This window comes from Stenella coeruleoalba (assembly GCF_951394435.1).
Source record: "Stenella coeruleoalba genome assembly, chromosome: 3".
Lineage (NCBI taxonomy): Eukaryota > Metazoa > Chordata > Mammalia > Artiodactyla > Delphinidae > Stenella > Stenella coeruleoalba.
In genome coordinates, this window is record NC_137148.1 from 88,105,597 (window position 1) to 88,123,336 (window position 17,740).

Here is a 17,740-nt window from a genome sequence, read left to right on the forward strand (position 1 = left end):
CCCTAAAAGGCCCCAGGTGCGGCTGCTTTATAGGTTTATTTTCCCTGGGGAAGGGAGGAGGCGGAGTTCTCACAGGTCGGGCGCCGGTGGGCTGCTTCCCGCGCTCTAGACCAAAGCGGCGGCACAGTATCCCTGCGCTCGGCCAGCCGCCGCCATCTTGAAGTGCAGTGTCGTGCACAGCGCTTGCGCACATGTCGCACGGGGCTGAGGTTTCGGGAGGAGCCGGTTGGCGTGAGGGGCTCTGGTCTGAAGCGACAGGTGCAAGGCCTTCACACGCAGCACCCTGTGAGCAAGTGAAACCGGACCAAGCACAAAGGAAAGAAAGGTTAGACTTTATTTTATTACCCAGATTCTGCTTTTATTTCCCAAGAATTGTTAATGGTAACAAATCCCTCCTCCGCCTTTTGTCCTGCCCCTCATTATTGAGGGGTGCTGAGGGGTGAGGTAGTCTTCTGAAACTATTTCCTGCTGGGTCTGTGTGTCGTCATAACCACCATTTGTCTAACCTTTCGGAGACAAAGAATGCCAGACAATTTAAGATACATGGCCCAAATATTAGCAAGAGAATAATGGTCACAAGTCAAATTTTTCCTAAAAATGAAGATATCTAGGTCTTTCCCCTGTAGGCACAAGTGTGCCCTGATGGTGAGGCTCACTGCCACGGCCTGAATCTCCCTGGTCACACTTTCGTTGTTTTTCTGGAAGAGAAGCCTCAGGTCAGAGGTTCACACAAATGGTCAAGGCGGGGCATGGCCCCAGGTTGTCCTTCTGGAGGTTGGGGCTCAGGACCCTCTTCACTTGAGTGTGATGTCCCCATGGAATGATCCCCTGCACATTCAGGGCAGCATGGGTGGTTAGGATCCCCAGGTGGGGTCCATTCCACTTAGGGGTGAGTGGGTCTTGCAGGCTGACAGTTTTCCAGGTTTTTTAGGTGCACCCAGTCTCCTGGCAGAAGCGGTGGAGAGGCAGGTCAGTGGGTGCACACAGCACCTGGTTACCATATTCAGTGAGACCTTTCATGGTTGCTCCTACCTGAGGGCATACTTGAGTTGTTCCACTTCAAGGGGTTTAACGGGTCTCTTTTCTCAGGCTTGGGGAATGGATCTACCATACAGGAGTTCAAATGCAGTTAACTTTAACTTATTCCTTGGGGTTAACCACATGCAGAGCTGGACAATCAAAAACAACTTAATTCAATTTTCTTGGGTTTCCTGATATAGCTGGGCTCAGGCCTGTGTCAAGTTCTAATTGAATCTATCTACTTGCCCAGACAATTGAGGTCTCCAGGATGAGTTCAAGATCCATTTTATGTCCAGGGTATTGATTATCCCCTTCATCACTTGAGACACAAATGCTAAATCATTCTCACTTTGTAGGGATCCTGGAAGCCCAGACTTGGAGATTATTTCTTTCAGTAATGCTTTGGCCACTTCAGCTGCCATTTCAGTTCTAGCAGGAAATGCTTCTGTCTGTCCAGAAGTTGTGTCTACTTGCACCAAGAGATACCTGAAATTTCCCGGTACTCTTGGCATGACAGTGAAATCATTTTGGCAATCTTCCCCACGATATGTTCGTCTGGTCTGAATGGGCCTTATCTGGGGACCTCTCCAGGTGGGGGTGTCTAATGTTGGGGTTGTTTATTGTGCAGATGGGGTGTGTCTCAACTATTCAACTGGTTATACTTTTCATCCCAGGAATTACCATGACCTCAACTGGCCAATTATATAGGGCTTCCCTCCTGTAGTCATTTCCTTGATGAGCCTCCCTGATGGCTTGACAAGCTGTAGCCTGGGGAAAGAAGTATTGCCCATGATCATTAACTAGCCACACATGGCCTCCTAGATCTCTGTTGAAGTCCCGTTTTCAGGCTTTGTCTAATTCTTCCTTTGTGTAGATTGGGGAGTAATTGGATGGATCTGGCCTTTGAGGAATGAGAGGTAGTTGCCAAGTTAGTGGTTCTAGGGCCACCCTTTTGGCAGTCGTGTCCTCTTTGTTATTTTCCTTTATTACCTCTGCATCCCACTTTGGGTGACTCCTACAATGAATCACTGCCACCTTTATTGGAAGCTGCACTGTTTCTAGGAGTCTCAATATGTTTAAGCCATGTTTCACCTGCTTATTCTCCTCATTAAGCATAACTCTTTCCTTCCAAATAGCTCTGAGTGCACGTAGGATGGCATACACCTACCGGGAGTCTGTGTAAACATTTAAAATCTTCCCTGTCCTGAGCTCTGAGGCTTGGGTGCAGGCTATCAGCCTGGCCTTTTGGGCAGAAGTCCCTGGGCGTAGGCTTCCCACCTCTATGACTTGGGTCTGGGAGGCCACTGCATATCCCACCAGCCTTTTTCCCTCTCTCATAAAACTGCTCCTGTCTGTGAACAACTCCTCTTCAGCATTTGAGAGAGGTTTACTTCCTAGGCTGGGAGACTGGAATCAATCGTGACTGCGGTTTCTATACAATCACGCTCCGGGGACTCCGTTTCTGTGGGTAGCAGGGTGGCAGAATTTAGCATGTGACGGGTTTCTGTGGTAGCCACTGGGTTGTCTAAAAGCATAGCCTGACCTTGAATCGACCTTCTGGGGGACAGCCATTCTGTTCCCTTAGAACTTACTAAAGCCTGAACCTGGTGGAGTCTATACAGTGACTGGCTGACCAAACGTTAACTTTTCAGCCTCCTTTAGCTGGGTGGTAGTAGCTGCTCCTGCCCGTAGGAAAGTAGGCCATCCATTAGTGGTTTGATCTAATTTTTCAGAAAAATAAGCCATCATCTGAGTGAGGAGTCCCAGTTTTTGAGCTAACGCCCTGAGGGTGATTCCCCTTCTCTCCTGAATGTCAATATCAAAAGATGTAGCTAAATCTGAGAGGGCCAGGGCAAGGGCCTGAAATAATTGCTTTTTCAATTCTTGAAAGATCCCTTTGCATTCTGGGTTCCATTCAAAAGTAGTATCATCCTTTCCTTTCAACTTTTCACATAGAGGCCTTGCTATTAGACCCTAGTTAGGGATCCAGATGCGGCCAACAGGCCATCCCCCAGGAAACCCCTCAGCTGTCTTCTAGTTTTAGGACGGGCAATGCTGCAAGTGACTTCTTTCCTTTCCTGGGATGGCTTTCTCTGATCTTCTGTGAAAATGGATGCTACATAGGTCACCCTAGTTTGTGATATTTGAGCCTTTTTCTTGGACACCGTATATCCTTTATCAGCCAGGTGGTTCAGGGTGGTTACAGTATTTTTGTCAGAGGCCTCTTAGTAGGACTGGCCATCAGAATGTCATCTACATACTGGAGGAAGGTTCCTTCTCCAGACGTAGATCTTTTAGGTCTTTATCTAAAGTTTCCCCAAAGATGGTGGGGGAATTTTTGAACCCTTGGGGAAGGACTGTCCCGCAGTGTTGTTGTTTTTGTTGCATGTTTGGGTCCTCCCATTCAAGACTAAAAATTTCCTGTGACTCTGAGGCTAATGGAATACAGAAGAAGGCATCTCTTACATCTAATACAGAATGCCAGGTGCTAGTGTACAGTAGAGTGGCCAGCAGGGTGTAGGGATTGGGGACCACTGGATGTATATCCTCGATGGCTTCCTTGACTGCCCTGAGGTCCAGCACCATTTGGTATTCCCCATTGGGTTTCTTTACAGGGAGAATGGGGATATCACATCCTGATTGGCATGATCTAGTAGGCCCTGGTCAATTAGGCCCTGTATAACAGGAGCAATGCCCCAAAAGTCCTCCTGACAGAGAGGATACTGTTTTCTATTGAGCCGTGTATGTCTGGGTTTTAAATGGACTATTATGGGACCAGCTCCTACAGCTCATCCTACCTGTCTCTGGGCCCAGAGCTCAGGATTTACTCTGTAGAAGTTGACTTGCTCTGGCTGGGGAGATTTGTCCTCAGCCATTAACATTATCATCTTGTGCCCTTTGTCTAAGGGGACGGCAATCTCCAGTTTGTCTTCCATCAGGTGGATAGTAGCCCCCAATTTATGTCAGCTATCCCTTCCTAGAAGGGTTATAGGGCATTTGGGAACATATCAGAAGGAATGGGTAAGAGTTTGTTCATCCAATTTGCATTCTAGTGGCTCTATGAAAGCCTATTCTTGGGCCTTCCCTGATAGCCCCATAATGACTGAGTTTGCCTGATCTTGTGTTCAGAACCAAGTAAGTGGTACTGGTGTTGACTAAGAATTCAACAGGCTTTCTCCCTATTCCAGTGTCACCCAGGGCTCCTCAGAGGTCATTTGAAGTGCCAGCTTAGGACCCCCTGGGCCCATCATCCTTCATTGATTTGGACCATCTGCCTTCAAGGGGAGTGGCCGGGAACTGCCAATTCTGTCCCCCTTTGGGGGTGAGGAGGGCATTCTCTCTTCCAGTGTCCCTCTTGTCTACATATGGTGTGCTGACCAGGTCCTAGTTTCCTTGGCCTGCTGTCCCTCAGTGGGGGGCGGAGGTCACTCATTGGAGTAGAGGCTCCGTGGGCAGTTAGTCAAGGTTCCTGTACCTACCAGTTGACATTGGAGGGCAACAGCCAGAAGGTGGGTTTACATCCAGGCCTTTTTATCCTCTGACTTTTCCTCCTCTATATCTCCGTTTTTAAACACCTAGTAGGCAACCGCAGCCAAAGATAGGGTTATCTGGTTCTATTTCCAGTTTCTGAAGTTTATGTCTAATATTGGGGCAGTTTGGGAAATGAAATATGACCTCAGGATTGTGTTCCCTTCTGATGATTACACAGGGCCATTGTTAGTATAGATTTGGAGACATTCCCTCAGGTGCTCTAGGAATGCCGAAGGGTTTTCTGTTGGCTCCGATGGATTTCCTTCAATTCCAATTGACAGGTTTCTTTCCTGCTGCCTGGATTCCCTTTAGGATCATATTTTTATAATGGATCAGTCTCTGTCTTCCACCCCATTCTCCGTTGTCTCAGTGGTCCCAGCTGGGTTCATTATCCGGCACCATTTGATTCCCCCATCTGAAAATATTATGACTTGCATCGTTTCTGTTTTGTTGTCTGCTTCCTCTTGGGCTTTTGAAAAGATTGTGGCCTTTTCTTCACCTGTTAGGAGTACATTGAGGTGGCTCTCGCTATCAGCCCAGGTGGGGTCATGGGTCTGAAAGTTTCCCCTAATCAGGTTCAGAAGCCTCTCTGGATCTTTCCTCAACACTTACTTTGACTTTCCCAGTTATACAGATCACAAGTGGTAAATAGGGTGTGTATCTGGATGAACCTTCCTTCTCCATGGGCAACTTGTCTCAAAGGGTGTTCTTTTCCTGGCAGGTTGTTGGGCCCTTGCTGGTAATGATTCCTGCTTCATGTACTTGCTGGACTGGGTTCTGAGGGAGGGGTCTGGTATGAAGGGGGCCCCTAGGGCATCTTGAATTGCAGTGTCATGTACAGTGCTTTTGCACATGGTCTGCTGAGCTACAGTGCTAAGCTTAGCCATTTTGCACCAGGAACTCTGGTCTGAAGTGCTGGGTGCAAGGCCTCTGCACGTGGTACCCTGTGTGCAAGTGAAACTAGACTAAGCACAAAGGAAAATAAATTAGACTTTATTACCCAAATCCGATTTTTATTTCCTGGGAATTGTTGATGGGCTTTGCCAGTAACACTACTTCCAATGTATTCCTTCAGCCAAAGCAATCACAGAACACACCCCGATCCATGGGGAGTAGACATGTTCTCCCAGACATATACCGAGGATTAGGGTCAATGAATTTGTGACAATCTTTAATCTGTTGCACCATCCTTTTCCATTGTTAGCTAGTAAACCTGGATAAGGATCATAGGTACTCATTGTCAGGCCCCCATACATAGGCTCAGTCCACTGTCTTAAGCCAAACTCAGTCAAAGCAGAATAGGTCAGAAGGTGACTAAAATGCCAAATTGTCTCTTGGACAGGTTTTTATTTTGTTTTGTTTTTAAAATTGTTTTATTTGGGAAAAGTGCATCTTACAAAAGAGCAGCTGCAAAATACAGAGACCTCTGCAACAATTACTTGTTTTTGCTTAACGTGAAAGAATGAGTGGTATCCAAGGAATCAAAGCAGTAGATGGACAAATCAGGGGCATCTCCAAGTTATTTTCAGGAAATAACTGAAATATCAAATTGTCTGAGAGGAAAGCCAGATAATGTAACACTGGGCAGCAGGTTAACCTAATAACTAGGACAATAACTCCAGCACCTTGGAGTCAGGGGCTAAAACCAGAATGTCATTCCTTCATTCATTTACTTCATTCCATTTAATAAATGTTTATTGAATGCCTACTAGGTGCCGGTTAAAATTAGGCACAAGGGTGAGCTACTTGTTCTTCTGGAGCCTATAGTCTGTTGGAGGTTAACAACAAATGGATAAATGATTAAGTAATCTACAAAATGTGACAGATTTGTCAGAGAGTGAAAATCTATTGGTGATCAGGAAGGACTGTTTATGGAGTGGACGTTTAAATCAGATTACCTGAGTGTTACAAAGGAGTCAAGATCAGAAGGAAGCACGTTCTAGACAGAGAGAGAAGTGCCAAGTAGAAGGAGCAGAATAAAGGTCAGTGTGTTTGGACCAACATGAATGATGGGAGAGTTGTAGGAAATGAAAATGGAGAGAGGCAGATGTCAGATAATCAAGGGCTTTGAAAGCCGTGGTAAGGAGTTTAGATTTTATTTGGAGTGTGAAAGGAAGCCAATAAAGGGATTTGATTCAGGAGAGTTACATATCTTGATCGATGTTATAAAAAGACCTCTCTGGCTACCGTGTGAGGAACGGACTATGATAGCACAGGAATAAGAGAAAGGAGACCATGGATTGGGAGTGGGGGGTGTGTGTGTGTCCAAGGGAAAGCTGAAGTCTAGGTATTCGTGGTGGAGATGGAAACAATGGATGGATTCAAGAGATATTTAGGAGGTAACATCAATAGGGCTTCATAAAGGATTGAAAGGGGTACAGAGGGAGAGGAAGGCCTCAAAGGGGAGTCCTAGGTTTCTGATAACTGAGATCCGCTGTCATCTCAACCTGCCTTGTCATCCAAACCAGGACAGAATATTTATTTAGATCATTATTTTCACTCATCTCAGCTTGCTTTTGGGAACGAGGCTTCTCTATCACCATGTGGCTTTTATAAATGCTACCAGCAGTGAGCACAGAAAAGTTCAAAGACACTAAATATATTTTCAAAGTGCCTTTCAATTCACTAAGGAAAAAAAAGGGGGAAGTGCCTTCCTAACCCTTTCACCGTCAGCGTATTTAGCTGAGCCAAGTAACACAAGCTTTCCCCTATGTGAGTGTCACAGTGCATCTTTGAAAAGCAGCTAACCTGATTATGAAAATGAAATTGAGAGACTCAAGCTCTGTGGGACACTGACTTGTTCTCCCAGCTTGCACAGAAATAGCTCTGGGATACCTTACTTCCCTGCCACATGGTGCTGCTGCCCTTGATTTATTTTCTCAGATGAAGGGATGTTGAGTGATCACAGCTCTAGCTTTGTGCTGTCATGACCAACCTTAATCAATTATAGCCTCAGATTCTGGGCCAGACAAGAAGCCAGAAGAAAATCTGAGTGAGAATTATTTTCTGGGCAAACCTTTACAACTCTTCAGATTGTAGTTTATCATTCCAGGGTGAGTGGAAGGTGAGTTGGACACCAGAATAAAAATGTAATTTATTGATGTGAGGAGTGACAGACAGGCACACTCTGAAGACATAGCAATAGAAGGAAATAAACATGCTCCATTAGCCAGATGTTGTGGTCTCTGTCAAGGAAATGCCCTGGGTTCAAATTTTCAGGCCGGCTTGGCTTCACTGCTTAGCTGGTTGCTGATTTTCCTTGTGTAAATATTTCCAGGCTCATGTGAGAAACTTGTACAAGTAAATTTAAAGGTGAGGGCTTCCCTGGTGGCTCAGTGGTTAAGGATCTGCCTGCCAATGCAGGGGACATGGGTTTGAGCCCTGGTCCGGGAAGATCCCACATGCCGCAGAGCAACTAAGCCCGTGAGCCACAACTACTGAAGCCTGCGCACCTAGAGCCTGTGCTCCGCAGCAAGAGAAGCCACCGCAATGAGAAGCCCATGCACCGGAGCGAAGAGTAGCCCTCGCTCCCCGCAACTAGAGAAAGCCTGCATGCCACAGGGAAGACCCAGCACGCCCAATAAACAAACAAGCAAACAAACAAATAAAATCTATTGAAAAAGAGAAAAAAAATTTTTTTAATAATAAAAAAGATAAATTGTTCTTCCTCGGTCTAAAAAAAAAAAAAATTTAAAGTGAGAAACAAAACACATCAGTATTCAAAAGTCACAACCCTTACCTCCAACAAATAAATTTTGCTTCAACAGAACTGCTTCCCTGCCTCTTCACTTTCAGCAACGTGCTATGCTCAACGTGGAGCAAGAGGTTTTAGAATTATTTCTAAATCAGTCCAAATGTGCACAAATAAATGGAAATATACAGTCAGTACCTTCTGCTCTATATGCACCAGGCTAAGGATTGTACTTAAATGTGTGGACTAGGTATCTTCTGCTCAGGGCTACCACATGGGATGACTCCAGTGGACACCATTCACATTGTGTTCCCTTTGAATCCTGTCTGCTGGGCAGTGCCAAGGGGTACCATACACATGCCCCTTGGAGTTGTGGAATGAAGCAATCTCTTTGCTCATCCATCCATGAACCAACCTCATGAACCTATTAAATGTATCTTTCCCAGCTGTGGCATGGTCTTGGGCACCTAGAATGGCTTCCAGGCGGTCTTGGCCTTACAAGGCTGCAGACTTTCCCCTTCACCCTGGTGGCGTACACTGCTTATAACTGGGCTTTTGCTTTGGTTTCTTATTTTGTCCTACTGGTACTAGAATCCTGCCCTAAACCCCACCCAGCACTTTTCATTCCCTCTCTAGGCGACTGGAATCTGTTCTCTGTACCCATCATTTGGCTTTGGTCTTGTCCCACCAAGCTAAGTTTGCTTCAGTTTACTCCAGAAATTCTTTCTAGCAGAACTCATCTGCCAGATCCAGCCCAGATCAGGCTCAGGTGTGTTTGACCCCCTAAAACATTGTGACTCGTCCTGCTGTGAAAGCAAGACCAGGCTTGATCCTGCCATTTTGGGATTATTCCCTTCTTACAAGATCGCTTTTGAGGGTCCTGTGGGCAGCACAAGGGATGACATTATCCCATTATAGATCCATATTTTTGGATACTTCAGTGTGGGCCGAGTTATAAATTACTTCAAGAGTCTCTGACAGCAAAGTTTTAAATTTAGTTCATGAAACATGTCAATAAATACCACATTCTTTCTATTTTTTTATATGAAAAGCTCAAAATATTTGGAATATCAATTCCCAAGCATCAGATCCTCTTAAATTGAGTCAGCTAGTGACATAAACTTTCTTGTCCTGCACTGTAATTCTCTCCTTCCCATCCAAACTCCCCGATCTTTTCACCCCATGGAAACCTTAGGAATTTGGACAAAGGGAGGAAGTTAGATATAAGAGATGTAAGCCACAGGGTATCTTCAATGGTTGTTTTCCTTGTGGTGAGTAAGATGTGATTTGTCCTTATCTTCCAGAAGGGACTCATAAAGCTTTGGATGTAATGAGTTCTATTCTGGGAAATAAACCAAAAATTGAAGTTTGGATTTTTTTTTAGTGCTACACTCCAGTCATCCAAAGAAAATAATGAGTTAAGTATTTATAAATACTGTAATATGACTTAGTTACACTATATCTGGACACAGATTTAAGACACATGAAATCCCTGTGCTCCCTGGTGGTCCCCCCAGGGGTGACATCACTTATTATGAGGTTGAGAGGGAGTATCTCAAAGAATGTAGTGGAAAAATCCCAATGCACATGTAATTGGTTATGAATTCCAGAAAGTTCACTGTGTTCATACCGGGAAGACTGACTGCATCTTTTAGGAATCAAGAGGCTTTTGCTGTTACCACAAAACTGTCTGTTTAAGATACTATTCCTCCCGCTTATGAACCCAGATTTTGTTGGTTAGGAACCCAGATGTAAGCACAGGGACCTTCGGGCACTGCCTTTTTGAGAAGAATGGGAGGTGGGGTATTTAGGGACAAGGAGCAAAACACCAGTCCTTGTCTCTTACAACCTCTCCCCACTTTCAGAGTGAGGGGATTTGGATAAATGACCAAAGACTGTTTCCCTGGTTCTGTGCAGTAGCCGTATATGTACTGGTATAGTGAAAAGAGCCCTGCTTTGGCATTGGACTCACTGGCCACCACTGGTTAAAAGTGCCTTTAATCTCCCTGAATCTGTTTCCTCATATGCAAAAGTGGGGATAAAAATACCTACCTTGCAGGAATCATTGTGAGAACTGAAGATGATAAATAACTGTTATTTTCATGTTTCCCACAGAGTAGAAATTTATAGCCAATAATAGCTATTATAAGTATTTGTAATCATTATTATTTTCTTATCATCTTTCTCTTCTATTGCTTCCTCTTAAGAATTCCTTATAGTGACAGCTAAGTCTTGAGAAACATTCTCTTTCTTCCTTTCTCTAGGAGTGACCTAGGTACTGAGGCAGAAATATTGTCCACTGTTTCCCCCACAAATTGCTGAGAATTCCTCAGCCTAATGCATGCCCTGTAAGTCTCCTTACTCAGAACCTGAATGCACAGGAGCTGTCTTGCTTTAGTTATCTTTGTGGGGGTCCCCTCTCTCATGCTCAGGGCCCTCCAGAGACAGTCTGCACCTCCACTTTACCACTTAAAATCTGGCCATTGAGTAAAGCACAGCATCTGTTCATGGGAGGCTAAGTCAATGTTTGCCTAAATAGAGGAATTAGCTTCATCATCACACTTCACTTAGATATCAAAAATGGTCAGACACTTATTTCTAATGTTTAATGCCTTTCACACCATAATCATAGACTTACCCATGATTAAAGATTTTAAATTTATATACTATTCAAGTGTGTAGAAATGTACCTTTTTTATATCTTTATGATTGAATTCAAATGACTCAGGACCCCACCCTATCCCCACTTACCATTTCTTCAGATGGTGGGAAAAATAATCGTGACCTTACAGATTAAAGATAATTTAGTCACATTCAGTTTAAAAATTAGTCTCTCAGCTAATTAGGTTCAGTTTAGGGTTTAGAGCCATACGGTTCAGAGTTCATAGCCTATCTTTCCATCCCCCCAATGGTACCGGGGTGCAGGGGGAGCTTATGTATCATTACTTATGTTGGGGCAGTGTATGTGGTCTATAGTCTGGCCTCAGCTCTTCGTCAACCTCCACTGGCTCTTTAGAGATCAGCCTCTGTAGCGCTTCATCTGCTGCTGATGTACCTGGTCACATTTGGTTGGGGGGCTTGGACGGAAATATGATGCTGATGTTTGTTGTTTCTGCCAGAGCCTCTGGTGAGCAGGTCCATATCTTCTGCATCTTCTTCACCCCACCTGGGGCCTCTTTTAGTCCCCAGCTCCCCTCTTTGCCTAAACACAACACTCTACCCTTCGTGCCCATCCATCCTGTGACAATGCTAGCAAACTGAGAGTGAGTCTCCTCCCACAGTTCCAGACAGGAAGTGGAGCAGAAATCTCTTCCACTTTCAGCCTACTCCCAAACCCCCTGGGATTTTCATAGTCTTAGGCTGAGGATCAGGGGATGGGGGACATTACTGGTTATGATTCTGATAGCTCTTCCTTCTGTCCTCCTTGCTAAAAGAAACCCAATTTTGTTCAGGGTATCAAAGTTATTAGTACAAATATTTACCTTTTCAGACTTCTTTTTGCTAGGCATGGGCAATAAGATAATAACTGAAAATTACTGGGTAAACTTCTCAAAAGTTACTGTTTCCAGGACTTAGAAAAAAAAAAGCTGACATGTGCCTTTAGCCTTTGCCTTTCTTCTTCCTTGTTGATTAAAATACATATGTGATGCCAGGATGTAGAGTGGGCATCTTGTAACCAGCAAGACACATACTAAGGCAGCAGTTATAAGCTAGGAGACATTGATGATTGAGTACAGATTTGAGCTACTTATCTTCAGACTTCTTGTTAGAGAGGAAAAAAGAAAATCCTATTTACTTACACCTCTGTGATCAGATTACTTGTACATGAAGCTAAAAGCAGTAAAAATTGATTGACTTGTGCACCATATTTATCTTAGTCTTGCTGCCTGTAAATATACCTCCACCTGAACCCCCCAGATTACCAAGTGTTCTTATTGCCATCCTACATGTCAGGAAACCACTGTTACATCATGGTGGGGAAATAAAACTTCCCTGGATTCCTTAGTGCTGTCGTAAAAAGCCGAGCTTCCTGAGACACAGAAATATAAATGATATAAAGATAGAGAATATTGGCTTCCATTTCCCCTGGACACATTTTCGCATATCATAAGGATTAGATCTGTAGCCATTTGTTCCCTAATGATGTAGCTAATTGCTCTGATCAGAAAGGATAATACAACTTTTCTTATCCCTCCCAAAGCCAAATATCTGGAGATAGGCACCCAGATTAGCTCCTAGGAATATATCTGTAAAAATATATGAAGCCAGAGACCTCTCTAGGTGGAACACTCTAGGCTCTCTGACTCCTGGAGAGACTTTATTTACAATCCAGATGGTTACGGTAAGATCCCAGCATCCTTTTCATCCTCATCTCAAAGCAACAAAAGTTTTTTTTCCCCTTCTCTTGTTTTGGGAGGAGAGTAGAGGCAGCTTCTCTCCTGTACATAAACAGAAAATCCATTATTCTTCACCCAACCCCACCCCTGCCAACACGAGTTAAAAGCTTCCATGGCTCTCATCGAGAAGCCTGTGGGACTAGGTTTGGGGGACTCATGCTGCAACATTATTCTGGTTGTTGATCTGGTTGTGTCAATAAAGAATTCTCTGGCCCACATGCCTCCTGTCTCTGCAGTATTCACATATTAAAAGTAACTGTGCAAGTGGTATAACATGTCACAGTTCTTGAGAAAACAATCATATCTTTATCCTTGCTATTCTTTGGTCCATTTTATAACCTCCTTTTGTTTTTTTTTGCGGTACGCGGGCCTCTCACTGTCGTGGCCTCTCCCGTTGCGGAGCACAGGCTCCGGACGCGCAGGCTCAGTGGCCATGGCTCACGGGCCCAGCCGCTCCGCGGCATGTGGGATCTTCCCAGACCAGGGCACGAACCCGTGTCCCCTGCATCGGCAGGTGGACTCTCAACCACTGCGCCACCAGGGAAGCCCTATAACCTCTATTTTTGATTCCCCATAAGTTCAGGCTCATTTAAAACTGCAAGTCCTTACTGGCTCTAAACAACCTGACTCACACTCTTGTGTGAAATGGACTTCATGAACTTAATGAAGAAGTCCAAATGGGAACATATAAACGTTTGTCTTTCCTGTGTTCTTCCCTCACTCTGAAGAGCGCCTTTGGAGAAGTAATCTTATAGGAATAAAATATGGGTAGTATAATACTTCACAATATTAACCTGTTGTACTTTTTTGTACTAGCTAGCATGACATTGTCATGTTACAGATGCTATAACCTTTCATGATATTGTAAATTTAACTCTTTGTCAGGTTCCTCCAGGACCACAGTAGCACTACCTCTGCTGACCTTACTGTTCATTTTGCACTGGGCCATTTCCCTCTGTCTCTTTTCTCAATGTCTTTCCTGCATGGACATGGTAGTTTGCATCTTGGGGAGGTGTAACGTGTGTCCATCAACCTCTTTTTTTCTTTCAAATTTGGTGGATTAAGTGGCCAAAAATTCTTTGATCCTTTTCCATTGAGGGGGGATGTTTATTTTCCTTCCCTCTAAGTCTATGCACCACCTGTGATAGTGACCAGTATAATACAGCAGAAATGATGCTGCACTAGTTTCTGGGCTGCTTCCACTTCTACGTCACAGGAAACATTCTCGCAGCCCTAAGCCACCATGTAAACAGTTCAGTTACCCTGCAGAAAAGATCATATGGAGAGGACAAGGGGCCCAGCCAAGCCTAAGCTTCCAACCCTCCTTGTCAAGGCATTGAGCACATGAAATAGATCATCTTGAACCTTGCAGATCAGCCCGTCCTCCAGCTGAATACCTTAGTGACTCTAGTGGATGCCCCATGGAGCAGAAAAATTGTGCAGCTGAACCCTACCTTAATTCCTGACCCGAAAATTATGAGATATAATTAAGTTGGCTGTTGTTTTTAGCTGCTAACTTGTGTGGGGGGGAGTTTATTACACAGCAATTGATAACCAGAACACCCTGGTTCATTGCTGTCCTTCCTCTTTGTTGCTTCTCTTTGTCACTAGCATCTATTTTTTCCCTTCTTCTGTCTAGGACAGCCTCATAGCATCCCCAACATTGATTTTACCCAAATGCTATTTATTATGATAACAGTGGTTCAAGGAATCATATAGTTAATTGCCAGACAAATTGCTTAATAGCCTAGAATATGAATTGTAATCATTATGTTTAGATATCTTCAGGATCTAGGTCTGTCCTCTACATGGTGAGACAAAGTATTCACTCAGAAGTAGATTTTTTAAAAGTTCTAATCAACATTATCATTATGCTGATGGAAGTATTGGTATTAATAAATCCTAAGCAGCCTCAGGGTTTGAATCTCTTTTCCGTTTAGATCTATCAGAATTCATAAAACAAAACTTGGATTAATGCAAAGAAGTATATCCAACATGCAGTGATGTAATTAGTGTCCAAAAACGTAGGGGGAAAAAACATTTAAAAAATGTTCAAAGCAGAATCAAGATTGAAATTCCAATATGTTTCTCAGAGGGATTTAGAGAGATATGAAAGGAAGAGGTGAAGTGATTGCAGTATGTTTGCGTAGTCATGCCATTTTGATTTTTCTTGTAAAATTTTAGAACCTTTCTTCCTTCAAAGTTCTTTTTTCCACCGGAGCCTATCCACGTTGCATGGTAGGCAAAACAGGTCCAAGGCCCCTCAGCAGTGGAAATCGAACTTATCAGACCCAAGTTCCCCTTACTCTTCTGAAATGAAATTCATAGGTAATGTGATCTATCTCCACAAATATTTTGAACAAAATATATTATGCCTTAATTTTAATGTAAAAGAAATAAATGGAATTTATAATACAGTATTTTCATAGGTAAGAATTTGGGCTCAATATTATAAGAATAATGAAGAATCTGGTGATGCACACACACACATATAGAATCACTATGATGGTGACAGCTACAAATAATTTAAGTGTGGTATATTGGTGACTCAAATACCACCAGCACTGTTGCCACAAGTGATATGGTTTTCTGGAGTGATGAACAACTGTTGGTAACATACTGAACAAAACAAAGTAAAATCATCCTTTAATTTACATAGTTGTTGCATTCTGATTCAAAGACTCTGTTATATATTAAATTCATTATACATTAAAACTATCCCTATTTACTTTGTTTTCATGAGTGTCCAGTGGGCTATTCAGAAGTCATATGGCTACAGGACAATTTTCTATTGTGTAAGATTGGTCAACACGTGCACAATATCTAGCATCCCTGTTCCCTCCATCACTGTGGTGACAAAATTCCTTCCACAAATTATAAAAAATCTCCCTAGAGTAGGGTTATCAGATTAAATCCAGGATGCTTTGTTATAGTTGAACTTCAGAGAAACAAAATATTTTTCAATATAAATATATCCTATACAATATTTGGGATGTACATTCACTAAAAAAATTATTTCCTTGAAATTCATATTTTACTAGGCATCCTATATTTTTATTTGCTAAATCTGACCACCATACCCTCAAGGGAGGTACTGATCTCTTGCGAACCACTGCTCAGCAGGCTACTCTCAAGACCTCAAACCAAACCTCCAGCGTCTGGAATCATGACCCCAGGGCACATGGCAGCATCTCACAAGGAGAAGAGATAGGCAGCAGGGTGCAGGGGCACAGCCACTTTCCCTTTATGTCATCCACTCAACATGCAGAAGTTCTCTCATATCAGAAACTGGTTTTGGGGTCACTCCAAACTTGCCTATGGCATTGTATTTGCTTGTCATTCTGTTCTCTGTGCTAATTTTAATTTAAAGGAACTTACAAAGGAATCCAAGGCCAAATTTTCCTAAGAAACCATTTAAAACATTTCCTTTATTAGGAGAAAGGGACAGTTAACCTTTCATTGATTTTCACATTGGCATATTTTCTCTCTGGAGATAATGAAGATAAATAGAGAAATAACATAGTACTTTATTGCATCTTTTGCTGCACATATTTCTTCTGAATACCAGAGACAAATATAGGAGATATGAAGAGAGAGGGGACAGAGGGAAGAGAGAAATAAAAATATATGTACATGTCTGTCTCTCCGACATGACTGAGAGATTTCTTGAGGGGAGGTGTCATTATTCATTCTCATGAGTTTCCCCAAAAGTGCCTAGCCTAGTACCTTATAATGGTGGAAACTCAGTTTCTCTCTAATGTGATAGAAAGAAACAAAGGCACCAGAGTAAAGTAGATTTCATATTAAATAACATGACAAATGTGAGTCAAAAATAAGTAAACTAGTTTTACAAGGTCTACAAATATTTTGGAGCAAATTGCCTCAACTTTATAGATGAAAAAAGTCAAAGAGGTCTTCTGTGAATAATATGTTGGAGATGGAAGTTAGGCCTCTTGAAAATAGCACCAGATTTCATTTCATTTTCCAAAATGTGCTTAAGAAGAATGGTGTCAGGAGGTACTCTAGGAAAAACAAAATTTTCTTTAGTAAAAGAAGATAGAAAGAGGGAGTTCCTTGGTGACCCAATGCTTCAATCACTGGTTGGGGAAGTAAGATCCCTCAAGCCGCTTGTCACAGCCAAAAAAGAAATAAAAGAAGAAGATAGGAAGCGTTTCATACTATCCTTCTCTACTGCAGTTCACAATGTACATTATCCTTTTAAATTTTTGAAAAGTCCTACAGTAAGTAAATTTATTTCACTCTGATTAACTCAATTTCCCAAACATATTTAATCATGGATCTCTGTCAATATCATGCCTAGGAGCTTTAAGAAATAATGTTCTATTTTGCCCCAGAAGAATTAGAAATACATAAAACTGATATTGGACTTGGCAAGCTGTGGTCAGAGACTCCCTGGGAACTGAATTCTACCCTAGAGGTTCCTGAGTACTGTCCTGTGAGTATAGCTGCATCAAAATCACAAAAGGAGCTTATGAACATACAGACTTTTTGATTCTATACCCCAAAATATGATTCTCTAGATCTGTGTGGGGCTCAGGAATGTGTATTTGTAAAGTTCTATAAGACTGTTAACTACTGCCCTTCTAGAACTTAGTCTGGAGGAGGGTGTAAATTACCTGATGTTCTGTCAACACGTATTAAGGGAAGGTAAAATGTATACTGCCTTGGACTTATGTTTCCTGTGATCCCAGGCTTTGAGGAACTTGCTCTGGAGATATTTGCACACGTGAAACAGGGGAAAATGCAAGATCATCTAAAATCAATTGCAGGTTTTTAGGCTGTAAAGGCAGACATCTATATGGTTACAAAGAAAGAGAGAGACTTCATGGAGTCGTCAGGATTTAGGTGGAAGGCTGGATTTTGGACCTATAAAGAAATAACATTTTGAATTACATGGTATTATGGGTTGATTAGTGTCCCCCTGCCCAAATTAATATGTTGAATTCCTAACCCCCAGGACCTCAGAATGTGACCTTATTCGGAATAGGGTTGGTTGTTGCAGATATAATTAGTTAAGATGAGGTCATTCAATCAGATATCACTGGCTGTCATAAAAAAAGGAAACTGGGACACAGACATG

General features: G+C 42.8%; 1 long non-coding RNA gene across 1 annotated transcript in view; it reads left to right on the top strand.

Moving 5' to 3' along the window:
- The first annotated feature begins 203 nt into the window (after window positions 1-203).
- Window positions 204-17,740, top strand: part of LOC307183820 — a 97,959-nt gene continuing 80,422 nt past the window's right edge. The window contains exon 1 of the long non-coding RNA XR_013827617.1: window positions 204-325. This is a non-coding gene — a long non-coding RNA (uncharacterized lncRNA). The remainder of the gene's footprint in view (window positions 326-17,740) is intronic.